This window comes from Lithobates pipiens, unplaced genomic scaffold (genome assembly GCF_037356315.1).
Source record: "Lithobates pipiens isolate NorthernLeopardFrog02 unplaced genomic scaffold, aLitPip1_a1.2 Scaffold_18, whole genome shotgun sequence".
Taxonomy (NCBI): domain Eukaryota; kingdom Metazoa; phylum Chordata; class Amphibia; order Anura; family Ranidae; genus Lithobates; species Lithobates pipiens.
This window is the reverse complement of record NW_027507758.1, coordinates 209,168,661-209,195,935: the sequence shown is the minus strand read 5'-3', so window position 1 is coordinate 209,195,935 and position 27,275 is coordinate 209,168,661. Positions and strand designations below refer to the sequence as shown.

The window sequence follows — 27,275 nt, the reverse complement described above, 5'->3', positions numbered from 1 at the left end:
GGGTTCTCGAGCCAGAGGCTTACGAGAGGCTGCTCCCTGCATTCCGGGCTTCTCCATCAGGTACGTGACAATACCCCCAAACTGTCTTCTGTAAACACTTGCCTCTCTGTATATACTAGCGTGTCTTCTGTGCACACTAGCCCCTCTGTATACACTAACAATGCTTCTGTATACAATAGCTTCCCAGTTAAATAGCCTCTCAGTTTAATCTAGCCTCTCTGTATACGATAGCTTATTTTCTGTATATACTAGCCTCTCTTTATAAGCCAGCCTGTCTTCTGTATACATTAGCCTTTCTTCTGTATACTGTAGTCTTCTATATATACTAGTTTCTCTGTACACCCTTGCCTCTCTCTAAACACTGGCCTCTCTGTGTACACTAGCCAGTCTTATGTATACTCTCACCACACTGTATACACTAGACTCTCTGAATGTGTTAGTCTCTCTGTATAACCAAGCATGTATTCTGTATACATTAGCATGTGCCCTGTTATCACTAGCCTTCCTTATATACACACTAGCCTCTCTGTAAACACCAGCCTGTTTTCTCCATACACGACTCCGATATACACTAGCCTGTCTTCTGTATGCGCTAACCTATCTTCTGTATACATTAGTTTCTCTGTATACCTTAGAATCTTTGTATACACTAGCTTTCTGTATACCCCCAAACTGTCTTCTGTAAACACTTGCCTCTCTGTATATACTAGCGTGTCTTCTGTGCATACTAGCCTCTCTGTATACACTAACAATGCTTCTGTATACAATAGCTTCCCAGTTTAATAGCCTCTCAGTTTAATCTAGCCTCTCTGTATACCATAGCTTATTTTCTGTATATACTAGCCTCTCTTTATAAGCCAGCCTGTCTTCTGTATACATTAGCCTTTCTTCTGTATACTGTAGTCTTCGATATATACTAGTTTCTCTGTACACCCTTGCCTCTCTCTAAACACTGGCCTCTCTGTGTACACTAGCCAGTCTTATGTATACTCTCACTGCACTGTATACACTAGACTCTCTGAATGTGTTAGTCTCTCTGTATAACCAAGCATGTATTCTGTATACATTAGCATGTGTCCTGTTATCACTAGCCTTCATTCTATATACACTAGCCTCTCTATACCAGTGTGTTTTCTCCATACACGACTCTGTCTTCTTTATACCCTAGCCTATCTTTTATATACAATACCCTCTTTTTTATACACTAGCCGGTCTTCTGCATACAATAGAATGTCTTCGATACACACTAGCCTCTCTTCTGTATACATTATAGATAATAGATAATTCTGTATAAATTAGTTTCTCTGTATACCTTAGACTCTCTTTTTTCCCTAGCATCTCTGTTTAACCCAAACTGTCTTCTGTAACACGAGCATCTCTGTATACACTAACAATGCTTCTGCATACAGTAGCTTCCCTGTTTAATAACCTCTCAGTTTAATCTAGCCTCTCTATATACCATAGCTTGTGTTCTTTATACATTAGCCTCTCCGTACCAGCCAGCCTGTCTTCTGTACACTCTATACTATATTCTGTCTTCTATATATACTAGTATCTCTGTACACCCTTGCCTCTCTATAAACACTGGCCTCTCTGCGTATAATAGCCAGTATTATGTATACTCTCGCCGCACTGTATACACTAGACTCTCTGAATACACTAAACTCTCTGTATACCACCTGCTTGTCTTCTGTACCCACTAGCCTGTCTTCTGTACCCACTAGTCTGTCTGTTTACATGGGTACATAGAGAGGTTGGGATATACTGAGAGACTAGGTTAAAAAAAGACAGGCGAGTGTAAACAGAGAGCTTGGGGTATACAGAGAGCTTAGGTATACAGAGAGGCTTGGGTATACAGTGAGGCTAGTGTATACAAAAGACAACCAAAGGTATACAGAGAGGCTAGTGTATACAGAGAGGCTAGTGTATACCAGTAGACTGACTAGTGTATACAGAGAAGCTAATGTGTACAGAAGACAGGATAGAGTATACAGAAGAACGTCCGGGGTATACAGAGATGGTGGGGTATACAGAGAGTCTAGGGTATACAGAGTGATAGACTGGGTTACACAGAGAGACTAGTGTAGATTTTGTAGTGTATACAGATGAACTAGTGTATACAGAGAGGCTGGGGTATACAGAGAGCCTATGGTATAAAGAAAACAGGCTGGCTAATGCAGAGAGGAGAGTGTATACAGAGAGGGTAGGGTATGCAGTGAGGCTAGTGTATACAAAATGAAAGCTAGGGTATATAGAGAGGCTAATTTATACAGACAGGCTATAGTATACAGAGAGACTGGGGCATAAAGAAAACAGGCTGGGGGGCACAGAGAGGCAGGGGTATACAGAGATGCTAGGTTATACAGTAGACAGGCTAGCATATATAAAAGACAAGCTAGGGTATACAGAAGACAGGTTGGGGTATACAGAGAGGCTAGTGTATACAGAAAAGCTAGTGTATACAGAGAGGCTGGAGTATACAGTGAGGCTATTGTATACAGATACAAGGCAAGGGTATTCAGAGAGGGTGGGGTATACATAGAGACTAGGGTATAAAGAAGACAGGCTAGTGTAAATAAAAGACATACTAGGGTATACAGAGAGACTAGTGAATACAGAAAGGCTAGCGTACAGAAAACGCAAGCTAGGGTATACAGGTAGGCTAGTGTTTAAAGACATGCTAGGGTATACAGAAAGTCTAAGGTATACAGAGATCCTAGTGTATACAGAGAGGCTAGTGTATACAGAAAAGCTACTGTATGCCGAGAGGCTGGGGTATACAGAAAACCTAGTGTATACAGAAAAATGGCAAGGAAATTCAGAGAGGGTGGGGTACAGAGCAACTATGATATTCCCAGGCAGTCTCCCATCCAGGCACTAACAAGGCCCGACCCTGCTTAGCATCCAAGATCAGACAAGATCGGGCTCATTCAGGGTGATGTGGCCGTAAGGGAGCTTACTGGCCACTCTCAACCCTCTTGACAAACGCCAAGAGGGTCACCTCGTCAAACAAGCAGAAAAATAAAACAGGTCGTCGACGCCAAGAACATATTTAAAAAAAGCTTACGGCACCTGGTATTCCCAGGGGGTCTCCCATCCAGTTACTAACCAGGCTTGACCCTGCTTAGCATCCGAGATGAGGCGCATTCAGGGTGATGTGGTTGTAGGCGATCTTGCTGGCTACTCTTAACCCTCTTGACAAACGGCAAGATGGTCATGTCGGCAAACAAGCAGAAAAATAAAACAGGTCATCGATGCCAACAACATATTAAAAAAAAGCCTACGGCACCTGAAATACCCATCCAGGTACTAACCAGGCCCAGCCCTGCTTAGCATCCGAGATCAGATGAAATTGGGCGCATTCAGTGTGACGTGGCCTTAGGCAATCTTCCTGGCCACTCTCAACCCTCTTGACAAACGCCAAGATGGTCAACTCGGCATACAAGCAGAAAAATAAAACAGGTCGTCGACGGAAACAACATATTAAAAAAAGTCTTTGGCACCTGGTACTCCCAAACAGTCTTCCATCCAGGTACTAACCATGCGTGACCCTGCTTAGCATCCGAGATGAGGCGCATTCAGGGTGATGCGGTCGTAGGCAATCTTGCTGGCTTCTCTTAACCCTCTTGACAAACGCCAAGATGGTCACGTCGGCAAACAAGCAGAAAAATAAAACAGGTCATTGATGCCAACAACATATTTAAAAAAAGCCTACGGCACCCGAAATTCCCAGGCGGTCTCCCATCCAGGTACTAACCAGCTCCGACCCTGCTTAGCATCTGAGATCAGACAAGAGCAGGCTTGTTCAGGGTGCTGGGGCCGTAGACAAACTTGCTGGTCATTCTCAACCCTCTTGACAAATGCCAAGATGGTCACCTCAGCAAACAAGCAGAAAAATAAAACAGGTCGTTGACGCCAACAACATATAAAAAAAAGCCTATGGCACCTGATATTCCCAGGCGGTCTCCCATCAAGGTACTAACCAAGCCCGATCTTGCTTAGCATCCGAGATCAGGATCATTCAGGGTGGTGTGGCCATAGGCGATCTTGCTGGCCACTCTCAACCCTCTCGACAAACACCAAGATGGTCACCTCAGCAAACAAACAGAAAAATGAAAAAGGTCGTCGGCACCTGATATTCCCAGGCAGTCTCCCATCAAGGTACTAACCAGGCCCGACCCTGCTTAGCATCTGAGAGCAGACGAGATCTGGCTTATTCAGGGTGATGTGGCCGTAGGCGCATTTGCTGGCCACTCTCAACCCTCTTGACAAACGCCAAGATGGTCACCTCGGCAAACAAGCAGAAAAATAAAACAGGTTGTCGACGCCAACAACTTATAAAAAAAACCTACGGTACCTGGTATTCCCGGGCAGTCTCCCATCCAGTTACTAATTAGGCGTGACCCTGCTTAGCACCCGAGATTAGGCGCATACAAGGTGTTGTGGCCTTAGGCGATCTTGCTGGCCACTCTCAACCCTCTTGACAAACGCCAAGATGGTCCCCTCGGCAAACAAGCAGAAAAAAAAACAGGTCGTCGACGCCAACAACATATTAAAAAAAAGCTTACAGCACCTGGTATTCCTAGGCGGAGTACCAGGTGCCGTAAGCTTTTTTTTAATATGTTGTTTGCCGAGTTGACCATCTTGGCGTTTGTCAAGAGGGTTGAGAGTGGCCAGCAAGATAGCCTATGGCCACATCACCCAGAATGCGCCCGACCTCATCTGATCTCGGATGTTAAGCAGGGTCAGGCCTGGTTAGTACCTGGATGGGAGACCGCCTGAGAACACCAGGTGCCGTAGGCAGGTTTTTAAATATGTTGTTGGCATCGATGACCTGTTTTATTTTTCTGCTTGTTTGCCGAGGTGACCATCTTGGCGTTTGTCAAGAGGGTTTAGAGTGGCCAACAAGATCACCTATGGCCACATCACCCTGAAAGCGCCCAATCTCGTCTGATTTCGGATACTAAGAAGGGCCGGGCCTGGGTAGTACCTGGATGGGAGACCGCCTGGGAATACCATAGGCAGTTTTTTTTATAGGTTGTTGGCATCGACAACCTGTTTCATTTTTCTGCTTGTTTGCCGAGGTGACCATCTTGGCGTTTGTCAAGAGGATTGAGAGTGGCCAGCAAGTTCGCCTACGGCCACATCACCCTCAATGAACCTGATCTCGTCTGATCTTGGATGTTAATCAGGGTCGTGCCTGGTTAGTACCTGGATGGGAGACCGCCTGGGAATACAAGGTGCCGTAGGCTTTTTTTTAATATGTTGTTGGCATCGACGACCTGTTTTCTTTTTCTGCTTGTTTGCCGACATGACCATCTTGGCATTTGTCAAGAGGGTAAAGAGTAGACAACAAGATCACCTACGACCACTTCACCCTGAATGCTCCTCATCTCGGATGCTAATCAGGGTTGGGCCTGGTTAGTACCTGGATGGGAGACCGCCTGGGAATACCAGGTGCCGTAGGCTTTTTTTAATATGTTGTTGGCGTCGACGACCTGTTTTTTTCTCTGCTTGCTTGCCGAGCTGACCATCTTGGCATTTGTCAAGAGGGTTGAGAGTGGCCAGCAAGATTGCCTACAGCCACATCACCCTGAAGGCGCCCGATCTCGTCTGCTCTCAGATGCTAAGCAGGGTCGAGCCTGGTTAGTACCTGGATAGAAGACCGCCTGGGAGTAACAGGTGCCATAGACTTTTATTAATATGTTGTTAGTGTCGACGACCTGTTTTATTTTTCTGCTTCTATGCCGAGTTGACCATCTTGGTGTTTGTCAAGAAGGTTTAGAGTGGCAAGCAACATCGCCTATGGCCACATCACGCTGAATGAGCCAGATCTCATCTGATCTCGGATGCTAAGCAGGGCCGGGCCTGGTTAATACCTGGATGGGAGACCACCTGGGAATATCAGGTGCCGTACGCTTTTTTAAATATATTGTTAGCGTTGGCGACCTGTTTTATTTTTCAGCTTTTTTGCCGAGGAGACCATCTTGGCGTTTGTCAAGAGGGTTGAGCGTCGCCACCAAGATTGCCCACGGCCACATCACCCTGAATGTGCCCGATCTCGGATTCTAAGCAGGGTTGGGCCTGGTTAGTACCTGGATGGGAGACCGCCTAGGAATACCAGGTGCCGTAGGCAGTTTTTTAATATGTTGTTGGCGTTGATGACCTGTTTTATTTTTCTGCTTGTTTGTCGAGTTGGTATTCCCAGGCGGTGTCCCATCCAGGATACTAACCAGGCCTGACCCTGCTTAGCATCCGATATCAGATGAGATTGGGCACATTTAGAGTGATGTGGCCATTGGCGATCTTGCTGGCCACTCTCAACCCTCTTGAAAAATGCCAATATGGTCACCTCGGCAAATAAGCAGAAAAATAAAACGGGTCATCGATTCCAGCAACATATTAAAAAAAGCCTACGGCACCTGATATTCCCAGGCAGTCTCCCATCCAGGTACTAACCAGCCCTGACCCTGCTTAGCATATGAGAACAGATGAGATTGAGCGCATTCAGGGTGATGCGGCCTTAGGCAATCTTGCTGGCCACTCTCAAAACTCTTGACAAACGCCAAGATGGTCACCTAGGCAAACAAGCAGAAAAATAAAACAGGTCGTCGATGCCAACAACATATTAAAAAAATCCTATGTCACCTGGTATTCTGAGTTGGTCTCCCATTCAGGTACTAACCAAGACCGACCCTGCATAGCAACTGAGATCAGATGAGATTGGGCACATTCAGTGTGATGTGGCCATAGGCGATCTTGCTGGGCACTCTCAACCCTCTTGAAAAATGCCAAGATGTTCACCTCAGAAAACAAGCAGAAAAATAAAACAGGTCTTCGACGCCAACAACATATAAAAAAAAAGCCTATGGTACCTGATATTAACAGGCGGTCTCCCATTGAGCTGCTAACCAGGCCCAACCCTGCTTACCATCCGAGATCAGATGAGATCGGGCTCATTTAGGGTGATGTGGCCGTAGGCAATCTTCATGGCCACTCTCAAAACTCTTGACAAGCACCAAGATGGTCACTTCAGCAAACAAGTAGAAAAATAAAAAAAGCCTACGGCACCTGATATTCCGAGGCGGTCTCCCATCCAGGTACTAACCAGGCAGACCATGCTTAGCATCTGAGATCAGAGGAGATCGTTGGCGAGCTTGCTGGCCACTCTCAACCCTCTTGTCAAACGCCAAGATGGTCACCTCGGAAAACAAGCAGAAAAATATAACAGGTCGTCGACTCCAACAATATATAAAAAAAAAGCCTATGGCACCTGGTACTCCCAGGCAGTCTCCCATTCAGGCACTAACCAGGCCCGACCCTGCTTAGCATCCAAGATCAGGCGAGATCGGGCGCATTCAGGGTGATGTGGCCGTAGATAATCTTGGTGTCCACTCTCTAACCTTCCCAGGCAGAGTACCAGGTGCCGTAGGCTTTTTTTAATATGTTATTGGCGTTGATGACCTGTTTTATTTTTCTGCTTGTTTGTCGAGTTGGTATTCCCAGGCGGTGTCCCATCCAGGATACTAACCAGGCCTGACCCTGCTTAGCATCCGATATCAGATGAGATTGGGCACATTTAGAGTGATGTGGCCATTGGCGATCTTGCTGGCCACTCTCAACCCTCTTGAAAAATGCCAATATGGTCACCTCGGCAAATAAGCAGAAAAATAAAACGGGTCATCGATTCCAGCAACATATTAAAAAAAGCCTACGGCACCTGATATTCCCAGGCAGTCTCCCATCCAGGTACTAACCAGCCCTGACCCTGCTTAGCATATGAGATCAGATGAGATTGAGCGCATTCAGGGTGATGCGGCCTTAGGCAATCTTGCTGGCCACTCTCAAAACTCTTGACAAACGCCAAGATGGTCACCTAGGCAAACAAGCAGAAAAATAAAACAGGTCGTCGATGCCAACAACATATTAAAAAAATCCTATGTCACCTGGTATTCTGAGTTGGTCTCCCATTCAGGTACTAACCAAGCCCGACCCTGCTTAGCAACTGAGATCAGATGAGATTGGGCACAGTCAGTGTGATGTGGCCATAGGCGATCTTGCTGGGCACTCTCAACCCTCTTGAAAAATGCCAAGATGTTCACCTCAGAAAACAAGCAGAAAAATAAAACAGGTCCTCGACGCCAACAACATATTAAAAAAAAGCCTATGGTACCTGATATTAACAGGCGGTCTCCCATTGAGCTGCTAACCAGGCCCAACCCTGCTTACCATCCGAGATCAGATGAGATCGGGCTCATTTAGGGTGATGTGGCCGTAGGCAATCTTTGTGGCCACTCTCAAAACTCTTGACAAGCACCAAGATGGTCACTTCAGCAAACAAGTAGAAAAATAAAAAAAGCCTACGGCACCTGATATTCCGAGGCGGTCTCCCATCCAGGTACTAACCAGGCAGACCCTGCTTAGCATCCGAGATCAGACGAGATCATTGGCGACCTTGCTGGCCACTCTCAACCCTCTTGTCAAACGCCAAGATGGTCACCTCGGAAAACAAGCAGAAAAATAAAACAGGTCGTCGACTCCAACAATATATTTAAAAAAAGCCTATGGCACCTGGTACTCCCAGGCAGTCTCCCATTCAGGCACTAACCAGGCCCGACCCTGCTTAGCATCCAAGATCAGGCGAGATCGTGCACATTCAGGGTGATGTGGCCGTAGATAATCTTGGTGTCCACTCTCAAACCTTCCCAGGCAGAGTACCAGGTGCCGTAGGCTTTTTTTAATATGTTATTGGCGTCGACGACCTGTTTTATTTTTCTGCTTGTTTTCGAGGTGACCATCTTGGCGTTTGTCAAGAGGGTTGAGAGTGGCCAGCATAGTCGCTCTGTACCCCAACCTCTCTGAATACCCTTGCCTTTTTTCTGTATATACTAGGTTCTCTGTATACCCCAGCCTCTCAATCTCTCTGTATACCCTAGACTCTCTGTATACCACACCATCTCTGTATACCCAGGACGTTCTTCTGTATACTCTATCCTGTGTTCTGTACACATTAGCCTCTCTGTATACACTAGTCAGTCTACTGGTATACACTAGCCTCTCTGTATACACTAGCCTCACTGTATACCCAAGCCTCTCTGTATACATAAGCTCTCTGTATACCCCAGGCTCTCTGTTTACACTCGCCTACCTTTTTTTTAACCTAGTCTCTCAGTATTTTCCGGCCTCTTTGTGTACCTGTGTAAACAGACAGGCTAGTGGGTACAGAAGACAGACCTAGTGGGTACAGAAGACAAGCAGGTGGTATACAGAGAGTCTAGTGTATACAGTGCGGCGAGAGTATACATAATACTGGCTATTATACAAAGAGAGGCCAGTGTTTATAGAGAGGCAAGGGTGTACAGAGATACTAGTATATATAGAAGACAGAATATAGTATAGAGTGTACAGAAGACAGGCTGGCTGGTACAGAGAGGCTAGTGTATAAAGAACACAAGCTATGGTATATAGAGAGGCTAGATTAAACTTAGAGGTTATTAAACAGGGAAGCTACTGTATACAGAAGCATTGTTAGTGTATACAGAGAGGCTAGTGTTACAGAAGACAGTTTGTGTTAAACAGAGATGCTAGAGTATACAGAGAGTCTAAGGTATACAGAGAAACTAATGTATACAGAAGATAAGCTAGGGCATACAGAAGACAGGCTAGTGTGTATCTAAGACATTCTATTGTATGCAGAAGACCGGCTAGTGTATTCCGAGAGGCTGTGGTATACAGAGACGCTAGTGTATAAAAGAGAGGGTAGTGTATATAGAAGATAGGCTAGGGTATAAAGAAGACAGAGTCGTGTATGGAGAAAACACGCTGGTGTAAACAGAGAGGCTAGTGAATATAGAATGAAGGCTAGTGATAACAGGACATATGCTAATGCATATAGAATACAGGCTTGGTTATACAGAGAGACTAACACATTCATCTAGTCTAGTGTATACAGTGCGGCGAGAGTATACATAAGACTGGCTAGTGTACACAGAGAGGCCAGTGTTTAGAGAGAGGCAAGGGTGTAAAGAGAAACTAGTATATATATAGAAGACTACAGTATACAGAAGAAAGGCTAATGTATACAGAAGATAGGCTGGCTTATACAGAGAGGCTAGTATATACAGAAAACAATCTATAGTATACAGAGAGGCTGGATTAAACTGAGAGGCTATTAAACAGGGAAGCTATTGTATACAGAAGCATTGTTAGTGTATACAGAAAGGCTAGTGTGCACAGAAGACATGCTAGTATATACAGAGAGGCAAGTGTTTACAGAAGACAGTTTGGAGTATACAGTGACGCTAGTGTATACAAAGATTCTAAGGTATGTAGAGAAACTAATGTATACAGAAGATAGGTTAGGGCATACAGAAGACAGGCTAGTACATGTACATGCCAGTACATACACAGGCCAATACATACATGACTATTTCGGAGTCGTGTATGTAGAGTATACAGGCTGGTGTATACAAAGAGGCTAGTGTATATAGAAGGCAGGCTAGTGATAACAGCAGACAATCTGGGATATACAGAGTAGATCGGCTCATATATATACATATATTAAATTATGCTGATAACCAGTGGAAAAGAACAACAGCTTACAAGCCGTTTTAATGCCATATGATTTAGAAAATGAATGGAACTATTTTACATCCTAATGTCATCTTAACATTTACTGATAATACATTATGCTGTCCATTAGAAACAGATCGTGCAATTGAAGTCACATTTAGCTGATATCAGAAATCTCAGGCTGGGGGCGTGGCCAGCGCATGAGCTGAATGGAAGCTCTGTGAGAGAGCTCCGTGACACGAACGGGCATATTAGCGACAATTCACAGCGAATATCGGTAAAAAAGATACGAACAGACGACGGAAGAGTTCCTGAATCCGAAGGTGATGTCAAAAAAGCGGAAAGACGAACGGAAAATGAAAAAACTAACGACATTCTCCTCTCAGTCAGCGGGAGGGAGAAAAAAAGATGGCGCAGATCCTCTCACAGCTGCTGTACCAGCAACAGCCTTCCAACAGGGAGAGCGCAATACACTGACAGGCCTGATGCTGCTCTAGAAGAATCACCTCAGAAAACACATCTGGAATCTCCTCATGAGGAAGATTGCCTCAGCCCTACATGTCGCAGCCTGGCTAAAACTCGTATCAAACTGGATTTCACAGGCCAGGAGGTAAGCTATAAAATACCTCATATTAGTCAAGATAACACAGTCATAACTCCTATAGCTTCACCTATAGCCGCATTCCCCACTAATAACCAGCCTATTCTGGACACCCAATTAAAAGAAATGCTATTAACTTTACATACTTTGCTTCATACGGATATTTTACAACAAATCAATTCTCCAAAGCAGTGAACTCCTTAGGTGAAAGAGTACACACTATTGAGAACTCTATGGTAGACATGACCAATATTATTAATGATTTAATAGATGCTCATGAAGAAAATAAAGCTGAAAAAGAGTGGCTTAAATTTAAAATCGCAGATTTAGAAGACCGCTCAAGGAAGAACAATCTCAAAATCAGGGGTATCCCTGAAAATATACAGCAGTCTGATCTTAAAAAATATGCCACTGACTTATTCTCCAACTTGCTGCCAGCTATACCAGCCTTAGAGCTCACAATTGATCGTATCCATCGGATTCCGAAACCGTCATTTCTCCCTCCACAGATACCACGTGATGTACTACTTAGAGTACACTTCTACCATGTTAAAGAACAAATCCTATATAAAGTGCGACATCTAGGACAACTTCCACAACCATATAATACAATCCAGATTTATGCTGACTTGTCTAAACATACTCTAGATATGAGAAGACAACTTTCCACGATTACAAAAGCTCTGCGTAATCATAAAATTGAATACCGTTGGAAACAACCATCTAAACTACTGATACAGAAGAACGACACCTACCATACAATCATTTCTGTGGAATAAGGCATAAAGTTACTTCACGCATGGGGTATTATCCCCAAACCTACTCCACCTATCGGAGCTAAGAAGAATCCGGAGAAACTTACGCCACAATGGCATTAGCTTTCATTGACTAGATCCGGTCAAAATACAATCCTATCTATAGGAAACCGATCTATCAGCTTGCCCGCGTGCCGTGCGATACTAAATCTTTGGAACAGCTGACCTTTGAACTAATTCCCCATTCTAATGTTGCAGTATACATTGAAATGTTTACCACTGCAAGTTAAGTTTAATGTTTGGTTATATTTTTGTTTGTGCTTTTACTTTTATTTTTTTCTTCACAGTATCCTATACACAACTCATAGCATTCAAAGGGACAGGTATGTTGTGAACCTACAAAATTTGAATCAAAACTTTTCACAAAATTTTTGGACATTCATAGTCATTTCAGACTACAGATAGTTCACATGGAAGTAGAATTTAAAGCTATTATCAGGCTAGTATGTACTTACTTTTTCCATCTTATTAATATCCTTTTATGAGTATAAAGTTAATATCTTTAAATACTAATGGTCTTAACCATCCAGCAAAAAGAGCGTCGATGTGGCAAATGGCTAATACCCAGCGATGTCAAATATTGTGTATACAAGAAACCCATTTCAAAACAGGCGCTATTCCCACTTGCACCCATAAGAACTTTCCTCACATATTTACAGCATCAGGCCAACAGAAAAAAAGAGGAGTACTTATTGCCATACATCATTCAGTTAATTTTCAATTGCATGAATCTATTGTAGATACCAATGGACGATACCTCATATTAATATGTACCATTGATAATACACTTACTACATTGGTAAATGTGTATGCGCCTAATAAAAGGCAATCCCATTTTCTGAATGGCCTGATGAGAAAAATAGGTAAATGCCGAAAAGGTGCCTTAATAATTTGTGGAGACTTCAACACAATACATGAATAAGAACTAGACACTTCTAATCCCAAAATCAGAACCAACTGTGCACTTACATTTTTTTTGAATAAAAGCGATCTCTATGATGTATGGAGATGCCATCATCCTGGAGATCGTGAATACACATATCATTCCCTGGTACATAATACCTATACTCATATCGATTATATTTTTACGGATAAGTGGTTATTGCAGCGGGTGAGGGAGTCTGACATTGCACCCATCACTTGGACTGATCATGCCCCAATTAGTATGACTATTCTACCTAAACACTCTCAAACGACCCATTTTCTATGGAGAACAAATGCATATCTTATCAAAATGCCTACCTATGCTACAGCTATACAAAACCAGATAACTGAATTCTTTAAATATAATGTGGGATCGGTGTCAGACTCCACCACCCTATGGGGTGCTCATAAAGCATTTAGTAGGAGAATCCTAATGCAACTGAATGCTCAATTCAGGAAAAATAAAACGAAACTCATTGAGAAACTTACTGCTGACATTAAAACATTAGATTCCCAAAACCAATCTCACCCATCACAACAACTGAAAACTAAACTACAAATATTACGACAGGAACTCAGAACGACTTTATTGGATACATTTGAAAAACATACTAGAAAACTTAAAGCTAAATATTACCATACTAGCAACAAAGCAGGAAAAAACATGGCACTACGGATCAAAGGCAGATATTCCAAATCAAAGATTCCATATCTATATCACCCTATTACTAGAGAAAAATTGCAAGACCCCCAAGACATAGCGAATGCATTTAGCTGTTATTATAGCTCCCTTTACAATCTTAAAGATGATTCTCAAACTCCCACACCTACCCCAAAGATAATAAGTGATTTCTTAGATACCATTAGTCTCCCATCATTAACTACTGATCAAATCTCTGATCTTAACGTCGCATTTTCAGTGGAAGAAATTGCTAGAACTATAGACTCCCTGCCCAACAATAAATCTCCGGGCCCAGACGGAATGATAGGAGAATACTATAAATTACTTCGAGATATACTGGCTCCCCACTTATGCTCACTTTTTAACGAAGCGGCATCCAAATCAGAATTTCCGGCTGAGATGCTTCAGGCCTTGATCATAACACTGCCGAAACCAGGCAAAGATCCCAATGCTCCCCAAAATTTCAGACCGATTTCATTATTGAACATTGACATCAAAATATACGCCAAAGCAATAGCGAATCAACTGATGAACTACATACCAGACCTCATTCACAAAGATCAATCTGGCTTTACTAAAGGTCGACAATCTTCAGATGCAACAAGACGTCTGATTGATATTATACACTTCACTGAGAGACATCAAACGCCTTCTCTGCTCCTTTCTTTGGATGCAGAGAAGGCGTTTGATAGGGTCCATTGGGGCTATTTACAGTCAGTGCTTTTAAAATTCGGCTTTCATGGAAATATTTTATCGGCAATTTTTGCACTGTATAAGGGCCCCTCAGCGTGAGTATACACAAATGATATGATGTCTAGGCCCTTTGGCATCTCGAATGGAACACGACAAGGTTGCCCCTTATCTCCTTTAATATTTAATTTAGCCATCGAACCTCTAGCAGAACGTATACGATCTGACACAAAACTATCTGGTATAAAAATTGGGCAAATAGATAATAAAATAAGTCTGTTCGCAGATGACATAGTGCTTATAGTGTCTGATCCTATTTCATCTCTCCCAAATCTCCAAAATTTGGACATTTGGAGCAGCATCATATTATAAAATCAATGAAACTAAGTCCAATATTTTAGACCTAGGATTAGATAACACAACCAGGCAGTTATTGTCTAATAAATACCCCTACCACTGGAAAGACGAGGGGATTTCTTACTTAGGAATCACTCTCACTAACAAAACAAAACAGTTATTTAAAACAAACTTTTTACCATTTAAGAAACATTTTGAAACAGATCTGACAACACTTAGTAAATTCGAATTTACATGGGCTGGTCGTCTGGCAGCTTTCAAAATGATGACCTTACCAAAATTATTATATCAACTCAGGTCCCTTCCAATATGTATCCCTAAATACTACTTTAAATCCTTACAAAGCAGTTTGGGAAAATATCTATGGAATGGCAAAAAATCCCGTTGCGCATACCATATACTAATTAAACATAGAAATATAGGTGGTGCGACCGTACCTGATCTACAGGATTATTATGACGCAACTCTTTTGACCCAATTGCAAGAATGGTTCTTGCCTACTCCTAAAACTTTATGGGGACAAATTGAGAAAGACATCACACAACAGCCTAATATGCAATTCTGGTTACTTAGTAGGAAAATTAAGTCCACAATTACAGCTCAATACCCACCAACGGTGAAAGCGACGCTACACTCTTGGCAGACAATCATCACATACAAATGGGATAAAACTCCAATCACGGTGTTAAACCCTCCTCTAACAATTATACCAACATTAATTCCTGGCGTAGAAATACACGACTGGAATTTGGGTCGGGATATCAAACTTGGTTCCTTCTTCCAACAGGGCTCATTAAAGTCTTTTTCTCAGTTAAGTAATGAATTACAGCTTCCGAATTCTGAGCGATCTACATATATTCAAATAGAAAAGTGTCTGCTACACAATCCACAACTCAGAGCTTCAATCCCGGTTAAAATATGGTCTTTCCTCAATAACCATGCCACATCACAGAAAGGAGTAGCTACAATATACCCAATTCTAGGGGAAAAAACATACCCAGCAAACTACCTTCCTTCCTTAAATGGGAACAAGATTTGGGGCAAGACTTTTCAATTAAACAATGGATGGCTTCCCTACGAAGCATATATAGGGCCACTGCATGTGTTACACTATGGGAACTGGCACAAAAAATTGTTCAAAGACAATACCTGACTCCATATATCCTAGCAAAATTCAAGGGGAACTCGTCACCTAATTGCTGGAGAAATTGTACCCAATTGGGGACCCTATTTCATATTATGTGGGACTGCCCAAGCTTACATAACTACTGGCAGGCAATCTCCCATTTACTCACTTCCGTAACAGGTATTGTCCTTCAACTTTCACCAGAACTAGCCATTCTGAATATGAATTTACATACGATTCCCAAACAATATCGTAAAGTAGTAACACATATACTTTTAGCTGCGAGACTATCCATAACTAGAAAATGGAAAACTGACTCTCTTCCTACTATGACAGAAGTTATAGAATTAACCCAACTCCACCACTCCTACGAATTGTTATTTCCTAATGACAAATCCCTATATATTAAGGAACAACAACTATGGGAACCTTGGAGTACATGGTACAAAAATTATACTTCCACAATTTAGATAATGCTGATTCTTTAATCATATAGAAGAAAGAACTCCTGTGCATTTTAATATTTCTTTTTGGATGGCTTTAAAAATAATTTCATAACAAAGTGAAAAAATATATCACATGTTTGTTTATCTGAATTGAGCTGCGGAGTAAGAATAGATCTTTATTTTCCTTCATAAAAGATAACTACTGTGTTTGAATTTCCTTTAGGATGTTGGACTAGGTACTCCAAGACACAGATAGATCACTGTGAGGGGTGTCTTGGGGTCCAGAAGTGGCCATTATCCATATCGCTATTTATAAATCTTACAATAATTATATTACGGACTTTATTATACAAATTCTAAGAGACTTACTCTTGTTCGAGTCCCTTTATGACTATGAATATTAGATACTTGGGAATACTACTTTATTCTTTATTGTGGATTATTTGTTTATATGCTATATTGTGCTGAGAAAACCCTGTCACTACATTATACTGTGTTATGTTACTTTTATTACTATATATTATTTTTTTTTGTTTTGTAACCCTTGTTGTAACTAACTCTGCTAAAAATCTCAATAAAAACATTTGAAAAGAAATCTCAGGCTTAACTTATCTTATTCATTTAATTCAATTTTCATTTTTATAATGTGTGCCTTTAACTGCTTAGTTTACACATTGCTGTGTTTAGCCCGGTGACTGTATTAATGGTTACCTGTAAGCAACCAATGTTTGTTCCCATTTCTAATGGAGTTTGTCTCATAGCCATGTCATTATGCGATGAGATGATGAGATAAGATGAGAAACATCCTTATTCTATATTTAGATTATACCAACTACACGATATTAATCATAATTTTAATCCTCTAAAATTATAGAAATATAGTTACGACAATGCTCATATTTCGTGTTGTACAGCAACCATGCAGTAAATGCAGTGAGTATCACTGTCATTGTAATTCCGACATTATGCCTTAATTAGGGTATTAGTTTGCAACTATCCATTGATCCCTTTTGTGTATTTTTACTTTATGTCGACCTATATATACTGTGTAAATATTTTACTGACTTATCTTGCTATATTTATTTATTTATTATTATATATTTATTATATATTATTATATATTATATTATATATTATTTATTATATTTATTATTTATTTATTATATATTTATTTATTTATATATATTTAACTATCGCTCGCTAACAATGTAAACAGTTTTATTGCTTTTCGGACATTAACCGTTAATGCACTAGGGTTGTAATAATAATAATAATATTGTTCACTGCAAAGTTCAACTCATCTAATATCCGCTTTCTCAGTGGTACCGGCATATCCTGTAAATTTAGACTAATGCAACTATTTCTCAGCCATTTTGAAGCTAATGCAACTAAGCTTTCACTCTCTTACCGTTGAACAGCGATACTTCCTCCCTGCAATATTAAGCCATTTAAACGTCCTATTGGTCGCCTATAATATACAACTCTCTCAAAAGCATATATGTAGAGAATAAAACTATCTTAATCAAACAGTTTTATTGCTCAACCAGTATCGGCCGTCATGACATAAAAAAATAAACTTTTCCACTGTTAAAACACAGTGACAAAACATTTCTTTTAACGGCAGATAAATGTGAGAAAGGCAGTGCAAGCCGTCGTTCTGCCATAAAATTAATGTAACACTTTTACATCCATATAAATTCCACATCCTAATGTAAACTGTCTTACAATCTTAACATTTACTGATAGCAATTACTGATATTACATTATGATGATAACTAGTGGAAAAGGAACTGTTAAATTGAACTGTGACATAATCATAATCTCAGAGTTAATGTATCTTATAAATTTACAATTTACTCAACGATTTACATTTTGAATTGTTGAAGCTAAGTCAATTTATTCTTAAATAATGTATAATGTATTCCACTGCATTCTTAAATTATGTACTGTTTTGCTGTATTTAGCCGTGCTCATATTTCGTGTTCTGCTGCAACCATCTAATCTCATTGCTATTCCGACCTTCTGCCTTAATTTGGATATTACTTTTGCTCTATTTATTGTTATATTTTAGAGATTACTATCTCTAAATCCTGGTAAATCTAGCCACAGTTATAATGTCTACAGCTAATTTTACGCTAATGAAAATTTCACACAAAACCATCTTTTTGCTAATTACACACTACACATGTTAAGAGTAATGCAACATGGGGGCGTGTCCTGACGTTGATGGCGGTGGACGTGTATCTCTATAGCTCACTGCACCCACCGAAAAATCCACCGCCATCCGCATTAAATCAATCACGACTGGACATCATTTGACCACCATTGGATGTAGAACAACAAGCCGCTCCTTCCTGGGCAACAATTTCGAGCGCTATCGCTCCACAGACGCCTGTTATCCTTTGCTGGGGATTCCTCATAGCCGCCGCCATCTTGCTCTCGCGGGGCCTCCCGCGGGGTTCGCACACTACATCCTCCTACAGGTAAGGGACGACCATCTGTCCCCCTTTGCTGGCTTCTACGCGCCCCGCGGGGGATTCGGTGGCCGCCCAGCGTTTTTCTGATCCTCAGGGGTGCCGTGGCAGGTCCCGGACTGCCGCGGCCTAGTCGGGCCTGAGGATCCCCGGCCTTTCCTGAGGCGGCGGCCCGGGGGAGCGATCGGCGGCAAGCCCAGCCCTATTTGGACGTTCATCGGTCCTCCCCAACACTCCAGCCTGTCTATATACATAGCTCTGTGGCCACCCTAGTCCTCCACAACCCCGGGAGCTCCACTGCCAGCCCTGGCCTGAAGAGGCCTAATCAGGCCTGAAGATCCCCGGCCTTTCCTGAAGTGGCCTCCCAGGGAAGTGCTCCACAGCCAGCCTAGCCCTTTCTTGTGGCCATAGTCTTTAACCATAACTGCCCAGACATCTATTATATGGTCCACAAACAGAAGCTCAGAACAGGGCTTGCTGCCCCTACAGCCAGAGCGCCCCTGAGTCAACAGGCACCCCAGGCTTGGTTTATTGAGGTACCCTCTCCATCTCAGGGACCCCCAGACTCAAGTGAAAATAAATTGTCTTTATGAATCAGCCCTGACTATTCCACGGAGAGCGCCACAATTCCATCAGATTGACCTGCCTCCATCTCAACAACAGATCCTTTCTCTATTTTTAAAACCACTTTTTTTTTTTTTTTTTTTTCTTTTTTTCTCTTTTTTTGATGGGGAGCATGCGCGGCATGGAGGGGGGCGGCCGCACCTAAAGAGAACTCCGGCATCCACGGGGCTTTCAGCCACAATCCTGGGGCTATAAACACCAGAAAACGCTCATTTTTTACACACCCCCTACGATAAGTCTTTGTGCATGCCTAATTTGCAGAAAGGGAGACGTGGGAGCCACCAGAAGTCCCGTTCTCTATACCCTCTCAGATCACAAACTCCAGGAAACATGGCAATAAATGGCGCCGACCGCGGTCTTCCTTCATCTGCTACCTTCCCTCATACTACAGAGCCTCTGCAACTAGACTCAGCTCCTGCAAACAGTGAGTACAATCCACTTTCAAAAGCAGAACTGGATGCTAGCTTAGAAGCATTATATACTAAACTACACTCCAACTTTCAAACTGAGATACAAAAATCTACAAACACACTGTCCCAAGAGATAGCAGCCATAGGAACGCATTCAGACCTGTTAGAAAACAAACATGATGAGCTGGCAATCGCTTTTAATGATCTCTCAAGAGAACATGAAACACTTTCTTCTGCATTCTCACAGTTACAGGCGCAAGTAGAAGATTTGGACAATCGTAACAGAAGAAACAATCTTAGAATCAGAGGCGCTCCAGAATCGATCACAGATTTAATCGCCTATTCCACTAAACTATTCCAATCCCTGCTTCCTGACCAGGACCCTATCTCCTTTAAATGTGACCGAATTCACCGCGCTCTGAGGGCTAAACCTCCACCGGACAAACCCCCCAGAGACATTGTCTTATGTCTCAAAGATTTTCTTATTAAAGAAGAAATAATGCGGGCAGCACGTGGGATCAGGAACATCACTTTGGATGGGATACAACTGCAACTCTTTCCAGACATCTCCCAAGCAACGCTGGACAGACGCAGAAATATGAAGGAGATTACATCGGCTCTCTTCTCAGCCAGAATCAGATATAGATGGGGCTTTCCCTTTAAGCTGATAATCCCTCATAATGGCACCACATATATAGCTACCAACATATCAGAAGGAAGAGACATCCTAACCAAACTAGGCCTCCTGGATCCCAGCAACATTCCTTGCACCCCAGCTACTCCACGTCCTGCTCCAATATGGAACACTCCAGCATCAAGGAGAGAGGGTCGCAGAGCGAGACATGAAAGCGCACAACGGGACTAATGGTCTCCCCTCTCTTACGTGAAGATTGACTAAACATTTTTTACGGGTATACCATTCTACCTCCAACAAGCAGAAATTTTTCCTTTTTTTTTTTTTTTTCCCTCTTCTTATTTGTATTTTCAAACTTTATTAACTTTAATAATTTTTCCCTTTCTCCATCTAATGTTTGTTTTTCGTTTTTTTTTTTTTTTATCATATATGTTCCCCTTTTTCTCCTCCTCCTTATTGTTTTTTCCCTATATATATGCAGCCTAGCAACATAAAGGTTGATATCCTAGATTTTATAATGTGCAAAGTTACTCTCAATACTACATGTATTAGCTATACCTGATTTCACAAATACCACTTATTTATACAGGTTCTTTTCTACCAGAGCCCTGCTTTACCTATTGCTGCCATCCTGTGGTTATTTAGAGGTGCTGCGGAGCCTTTAATAGATTTTTGTTGAATATACTGTTTGTTCTATTTAAATTATCAAGAATACCTCTCCACTTACCGACCCCCCCCTCCCTTTTTTTTTTTTTTTTTCTCTCATCTCTTCTCCACCCTGTCCTTCATTTAATTTTTATTTAAGCTTTTTTGTATTTTGGCTTACTCTTTACTTTTACATACAATTTTTTATTTATTTATTTTTCTTTTTTCTCTCTTTCTCATTTTCACTACTTACACCCGTTTCTTACAGGCAGCACAAAATTATATATCACTTTTAACCAAAGTGGCTGCCCCGCTCTATGCCGTCATGATTTACCCCCACTCAGTTACTATGTTCTCCCTACACATAGGGACTTCTCAATTATTACCCTATTTTGATTTCAAAGTTTATACATTCAGATATATTATACTGTTTTTGGTTCTTTTTTGTAATTTTCTTACACTGAGTTTTAGACTAGTTGGTCTAAACAAATTTCTCTGTCGGTTGAGGAACCTTTTTTTTCTCAACCCCTTACAACTTTTTTTTTTATTATTATTATCATTAAGTCTATTGTTATTACTCTGGTTATTATTACAGGTTCACATTTGGCAAAACCGAAAATCTACTGAATCATTTCTAATGTTTTTGTTTAATTATAGATATGGTACAATTTTTCTATTAAGCCTAGATATGCATAGTTTAAGAAGAAAAATATTGACTAATTCATCATACACATTAATACACCCAATCACGCTTCATTATTGGTGGTATGAGTTCACCGAATACTTTGCATTACCCTTACTTACAGCTGATCCCAAGACCCATAAAAAATTACAATGACTATTACAATAGTATCACATAATGTTCAGGGCTTCAACTCCCCGAACAAAAGGAAAAAAGCTTTCGTTCAATATAAAAAACTCAATGCAAAAATAGTAATGTTACAAGAAACTCATTTCATGAAGGACAATCACCCTACCTTTTTCCATAAAACATTCAATCAATCTTTTTACACAACCTCCTCCTCCAAGACCAAAGGAGTCGCTATTTTTTTACACCATTCCTTCCCACTAGAAGTTCAACAGGTTTACAAGGATCCAGACAGTAGGTTTATAATCATCAAAGGCTCCCTCTCAGGTAGAGATATCACAATTGCTAATATATACACCCCTAGCGATGCCCAATCCTCTTTTTTCCTACAATTTTTCAATACACTTCAACAATTTCACTCACCACATATTATTTTAGGAGGAGACTTTAACTCAGTCCCCCAACCCAATCTCGACCGCAGCAGACAAAACCCAAATTCTAAATCTTTCTCCAAAACAACCACCTCACACATTAATGACTTACAACTGATTGATTCCTGGAGAGCACTGAATATAGGTGCACAAGAGTACACTTTTTACTCTCACCCACATGACTCTTATTCCCGGATTGACCACATACTATGTACCCCAATAATTCTAGCTAATGCGAAAGACGCCACTATACTTCCCTGCTCTTGGTCAGATCACCATATTGTCACATTTAGTACCCAATTTATTGGCTTAACCCCCACCCCCTACTCATGGAGACTCAACGAATCTCTACTAACAGATCCCACCCACCAACATGAAATTGAAACGGAAATAAAAGAATATTTTTCATTAAACTCAACACCAGATATTTCCCCATCTACGCTTTGGATGGCACACAAAGCAGTTCTAAGAGGTCACCTTATCAAACGTGCAGCTCAAAGTAACAGACTGAAATGGGAAAAAATCCATGCTATCACTAAAGACCTTAACAAATTATACAAAGTCCATACAAACACTCATGACCCTGACATCTTTAATATGATATCCCAAAAACGTAACGAACTGGATTCCTTATTAACGTTTAAAGCCGAGAAGGCACTTAGATGGTCGAAGGCTAAATTTTTCTTATCTAGCAACAATTACTCCACAATGTTCGCACGTAAGCTTAACCAATCCATCAAGCCTACACATGTTTATAAACTCAAAAATGATTCCAATCAAATAATCACTCATCCACAAGAAGTACTCTCCATTTTCAGGAATTTTTACTCTAATTTGCTGTCAACCCCATCCTCACCTATCCCTCCCACATCACTCTCTTGGTTAGACAACCTTCCCTTTCCCAAACTTACACAAACACAATTAGATACTTTAAATGCGCCATGCACAGAAGAGGAATTACTTACAACAATTAAATCCCTCAAAAAAAATTCCGCCCCAGGCCCGGACGGATTCTCCTCCTTCTATTACAAACAATTCCACCAAGTTTTAATGCCATATTTGATAAAGTTATATAATAATGTTCTAAAAGGGAACCACTTCCCAGAAGAGATGTTACATGCAAATATGTCACTCATTCCGAAACCAAATAAAGACCATACATTACCACAGAACTACAGACCAATCTCAGTAATAAACAATGATCTTAAAATATTCAGTCGAATCATGTCAAATAGATTGGCTTTAATAATCCCCTCCTTAATTTCTCCCTTTCAATCAGGCTTCATCCCAGGCAGACAAATCACGGACAATATAAGATTGGTTACAAATGTTGTTCAAGATGCCAATATTAACTCCAAATCAGTTCTCCTGCTTAGTCTGGACATTAACAAAGCTTTTGACAGTGTATCATGGAACTTTCTAGATATAATTTTAGATAAATACGGTTTTAAAGGGGAATTTACACATGCATTCCATGCACTATACCATAACCCATCCACCAGAATTAGACTACCAGGTTGTAATTCAGATTTTTTTAATGTAGGGAGAGGCACTCGGCAAGGCTGTCCCCTTTCCCCATTACTTTTCGCTTTAGCGATAGAACCTTTAGCAACAGCTATTCTACTAAACCCTGACATCAAAGGCTATACTACAAATAACAACACATATAAATTAAGTATGTATGCAGATGACATGATCCTTTTTCTTACACAACCAAATATTTCTCTACCGAACCTGCTTCAAACACTTAACACCTTTGCGTCTCTATCAGGGCTAACAGTAAACGTTTCCAAGTCTGTAGGTATGCCGATTAATATCCCGCCATCTCAATTAGATACCCTACGCGCTACATTCAATTTTTCCTGGTCGCTAGAATCACTCCCCTACTTGGGCATTTTCCTTACCCCCAATATTAATGATTTATATTCCAAAAATTATATACCTTTAATTAATAAAATAAGATCTACCCTCAAAATGTGGAAATCGTTTAAAATTTCATTCTTAGGCAGAATCACAGCAGTTAAAATGACCATTCTACCAAAAATTTATTTAGAGCAATACCAATCAGACTAAATAAAATAATGATTTCAAGATTCCAGACAATTATTAATAAATATGTATGGCTGGACTCCCACCCACGCCTACCCAGACTGGTGTTATATAAACCACAGAGAAACGGAGGATTAGGCCTTCCGGACTTTTGGTTATATTATCTGTCTGCAAGATGGGCGCAAATGGCCCAATGGCATATTCACAACTCTAAGATACCATGGGTCAGATTTGAACAAGAGTCTATCAAACCACTATCTATCTCTGGTATTCTCTGGGGCAACAAAATCCCAATAAACACTATCGAAGCTCTTAACCAAATAGTCGCACACTCTTATCGATTATGGACTTTACACAATAAAAAATTCAATCTTATTTCTAGATCCCCACCCCACGCTTCCTTTGTAGGAGACCCAAGATCCCCACAGAACGACAATGATATGGTGGACTTGTCATGGTGGATCAATCATAATTTGACCTCCCTTAAGAACTTTTTAGAAAATAACAATTTCTCCTCATTTGCATCTCTTAAATCAAAACATCAGATCCCAAATACAGAATTCTGTGGATATCTGCAGATTAGACATTTCTTCAACACATATTTCCAAACAACAAATCCCCCTCCCCCCTCGTTTTTTGAAAATATCTGCCTTAAAACACCAAGGAATCCCGGACTCATATCAGAGATATATCATAACCTTCTCAATCACACTGAAATGACCAAACTCCCATACATGACCAAATGGGAACAGGAAACAAATCTCTTGCTTTCTTCTCACGACTGGGACATTTGTATTAGCAATCTACACAAATGCACGAGATCAATCACAGTCAAAGAGACAGCACTAAAATTATTTACCAGATGGTACTATACCCCAGTAAAATTACATTCAATATATCCCATAACACCTAATACATGCTTCAGAGGCTGTAATTCCCTGGGCTCATTCTCACATATCTTCTGGGATTGTTCCAAAATTACATACATATGGAAACAGTTAGAAAATTTTGCCTCAGTGATCTCAAATAAAAACATAAAACTAACCCTACAGAATTGCCTCCTATATGCCCCTATCCCCTCTCTTTCCACTTACAATATGAGATTGATTCATACAATCTGTGTCGCAATTCATTGGCTAATTGCTTTTCATTGGAAATCGCATTCCGTCCCCTTGGATCACCTCAAAATCAGAATTAATAACATTAATCTGATGGAAAAGATATTCCATACCACACACAATTCCACACATTTATATAGGAAGAAATGGGATCCCTGGTTTAACCACTCTACCTCCTTTTTTAATACTCCCTGAAATTGGGTCTCTTATACATGATTGTCTACGGTTTACTGCACTATTATGGCTCTAGCCCATCACCTTACCAAATGAAAACACAAACTATTGCAATATATATGCACTGTATCTTGTAAAAATTTTTTGTATCTATGGTGATTTTCTATGTTTGTTTTGATATACATTGTATTGATTATATTATATCTATGCTTACTCCCTGTACTTTCTCTATGTACCAAATAAAAATCGTTTGTAAACAAAAAAAAGAGTAATGCAACATCTGTCCCTACCGAAGTAAACAGTTTTATTGCTATTCTGACATTAAGCTAATATCTCTTTGCAATAGGATTCTGCTTCTGACTCTATTTTGTGTATTACTTCTTCTCCGCCTTAACTGTCACAGTTTTCTTGATTGAGAAGTAGTTGCACTAGCAAAAGAAAGCAATACAGTTTGATTACATTAATAAAACATGAAAAAATTTAAAATTGAAAAGGGCAACAGTCATTGTAAGCCCTATTCCTGCCATTTGTTTCTGAAAAGTAATGGAACTATTTTAAATCCATATCAATTTTACGGTATGCAATATTCGCACAAAACCATCTTTTGTGCTACGTGACAAGCTGCACATTTAAGAGTAATGCAACTATCTCTTGCTACCGATTTAAACAGTTTCATTGCTTTTCTTGACATTAAGCTTCTATCTCTCTTCAATAGGAAAGGGACTGTGTAATGCAAAGATCAACCCGTGTAAAATCAGCTTTCTCTGTGGTACCGGTATATCCTTTCAATTTAGACGAATGCAACTCTTTCTCCGTTGAACTGCAATATTTCCTCCTATTCAGCCATTTAAATGTTATGTTGTCTCCTATATTATACAGAACTCAAAACGAAGGCATATCGTCTAACTGCTAAACTTACACTCTGCCATTTATAGAAAGTATGCTAACAATAAAACTCTGCTATATGTAGAGATCAAACTATCTTAAATCTTTAGCAGACAGTTTTACTGCTCAATCAGTATCGACCATCATGACATAAGAAAATAAACTCTTCCACTGTTTGACTCTATTTTGTGTATTACTTCTTTTTCTCCACCTTAAGTGTCACACTGATTATCAGACTCACAACACATTTCTTTTAACCGCATCAAAAAGTGAGAAAAGCCGTGGGATTGTTTACGTGATTGAATTGTAGATGCAACAGCAAAAGAAATTCTAAAAAGTCCTGATTAGATTGAAAAAACATAATGCAACCATTTTACATTCACATCAAGCAAACATCCTAATGCAATTTGTCTTTTCGCCATGTCATACTTTGCGAGTATTCTCGCTACATGACACGTAAGGATCCTGAAAAATGATAGAAATCTAGATACTGATATTTCGAGTTACAGCAATACATCTAATTTAATTGCTATTCCGACATTCTGCCTTGGTATTATTTTGCAACGCTCGCTTGAACAATGTAAAGGTAAGCTAGATATTTTTATGTAATGTCCATTTAAGCTCGACCTGTAAATACTGTCTCAATATTATCTTTTCTAATTTTGCTAAATATATTATTAGATTATAGAGATTGCTATATCTAAATCCTGGTGAACCTACTCACCTTTATAAGGTGTAATGCTAAGTTTAGAATACTACAAAACCATCTTATTGCTACACGCTGCACATATTAAGAGTAATACAATCATC

At 40.5% G+C, this 27,275-nt stretch overlaps 12 pseudogenes; 5 read left to right on the top strand and 7 right to left on the bottom strand.

Annotated features, from left to right (window-relative positions):
- Nucleotides 1–3,708: 3,708 nt before the first annotated feature.
- Nucleotides 3,709–3,827, bottom strand: LOC143990948 (5S ribosomal RNA; annotated as a pseudogene).
- Nucleotides 3,828–3,934: 107 nt separating this feature from the next.
- Nucleotides 3,935–4,043, bottom strand: LOC143990929 (5S ribosomal RNA; annotated as a pseudogene).
- Nucleotides 4,044–4,120: 77 nt separating this feature from the next.
- On the bottom strand, nucleotides 4,121–4,239 carry LOC143990845 (5S ribosomal RNA; annotated as a pseudogene).
- Nucleotides 4,240–4,684: 445 nt separating this feature from the next.
- Nucleotides 4,685–4,803, top strand: LOC143990956 (5S ribosomal RNA; annotated as a pseudogene).
- A 330-nt stretch (nucleotides 4,804–5,133) lies between these two features.
- Nucleotides 5,134–5,252, top strand: LOC143990738 (5S ribosomal RNA; annotated as a pseudogene).
- A 323-nt stretch (nucleotides 5,253–5,575) lies between these two features.
- LOC143990877 (5S ribosomal RNA) lies at nucleotides 5,576–5,694 on the top strand (annotated as a pseudogene).
- Nucleotides 5,695–5,801: 107 nt separating this feature from the next.
- LOC143990752 (5S ribosomal RNA) lies at nucleotides 5,802–5,920 on the top strand (annotated as a pseudogene).
- A 107-nt stretch (nucleotides 5,921–6,027) lies between these two features.
- On the top strand, nucleotides 6,028–6,136 carry LOC143990793 (5S ribosomal RNA; annotated as a pseudogene).
- A 727-nt stretch (nucleotides 6,137–6,863) lies between these two features.
- LOC143990906 (5S ribosomal RNA) lies at nucleotides 6,864–6,982 on the bottom strand (annotated as a pseudogene).
- A 279-nt stretch (nucleotides 6,983–7,261) lies between these two features.
- Nucleotides 7,262–7,380, bottom strand: LOC143990799 (5S ribosomal RNA; annotated as a pseudogene).
- Nucleotides 7,381–8,161: 781 nt separating this feature from the next.
- LOC143990905 (5S ribosomal RNA) lies at nucleotides 8,162–8,280 on the bottom strand (annotated as a pseudogene).
- A 279-nt stretch (nucleotides 8,281–8,559) lies between these two features.
- On the bottom strand, nucleotides 8,560–8,678 carry LOC143990915 (5S ribosomal RNA; annotated as a pseudogene).
- Between the last annotated feature and the right edge of the window lie 18,597 nt (nucleotides 8,679–27,275).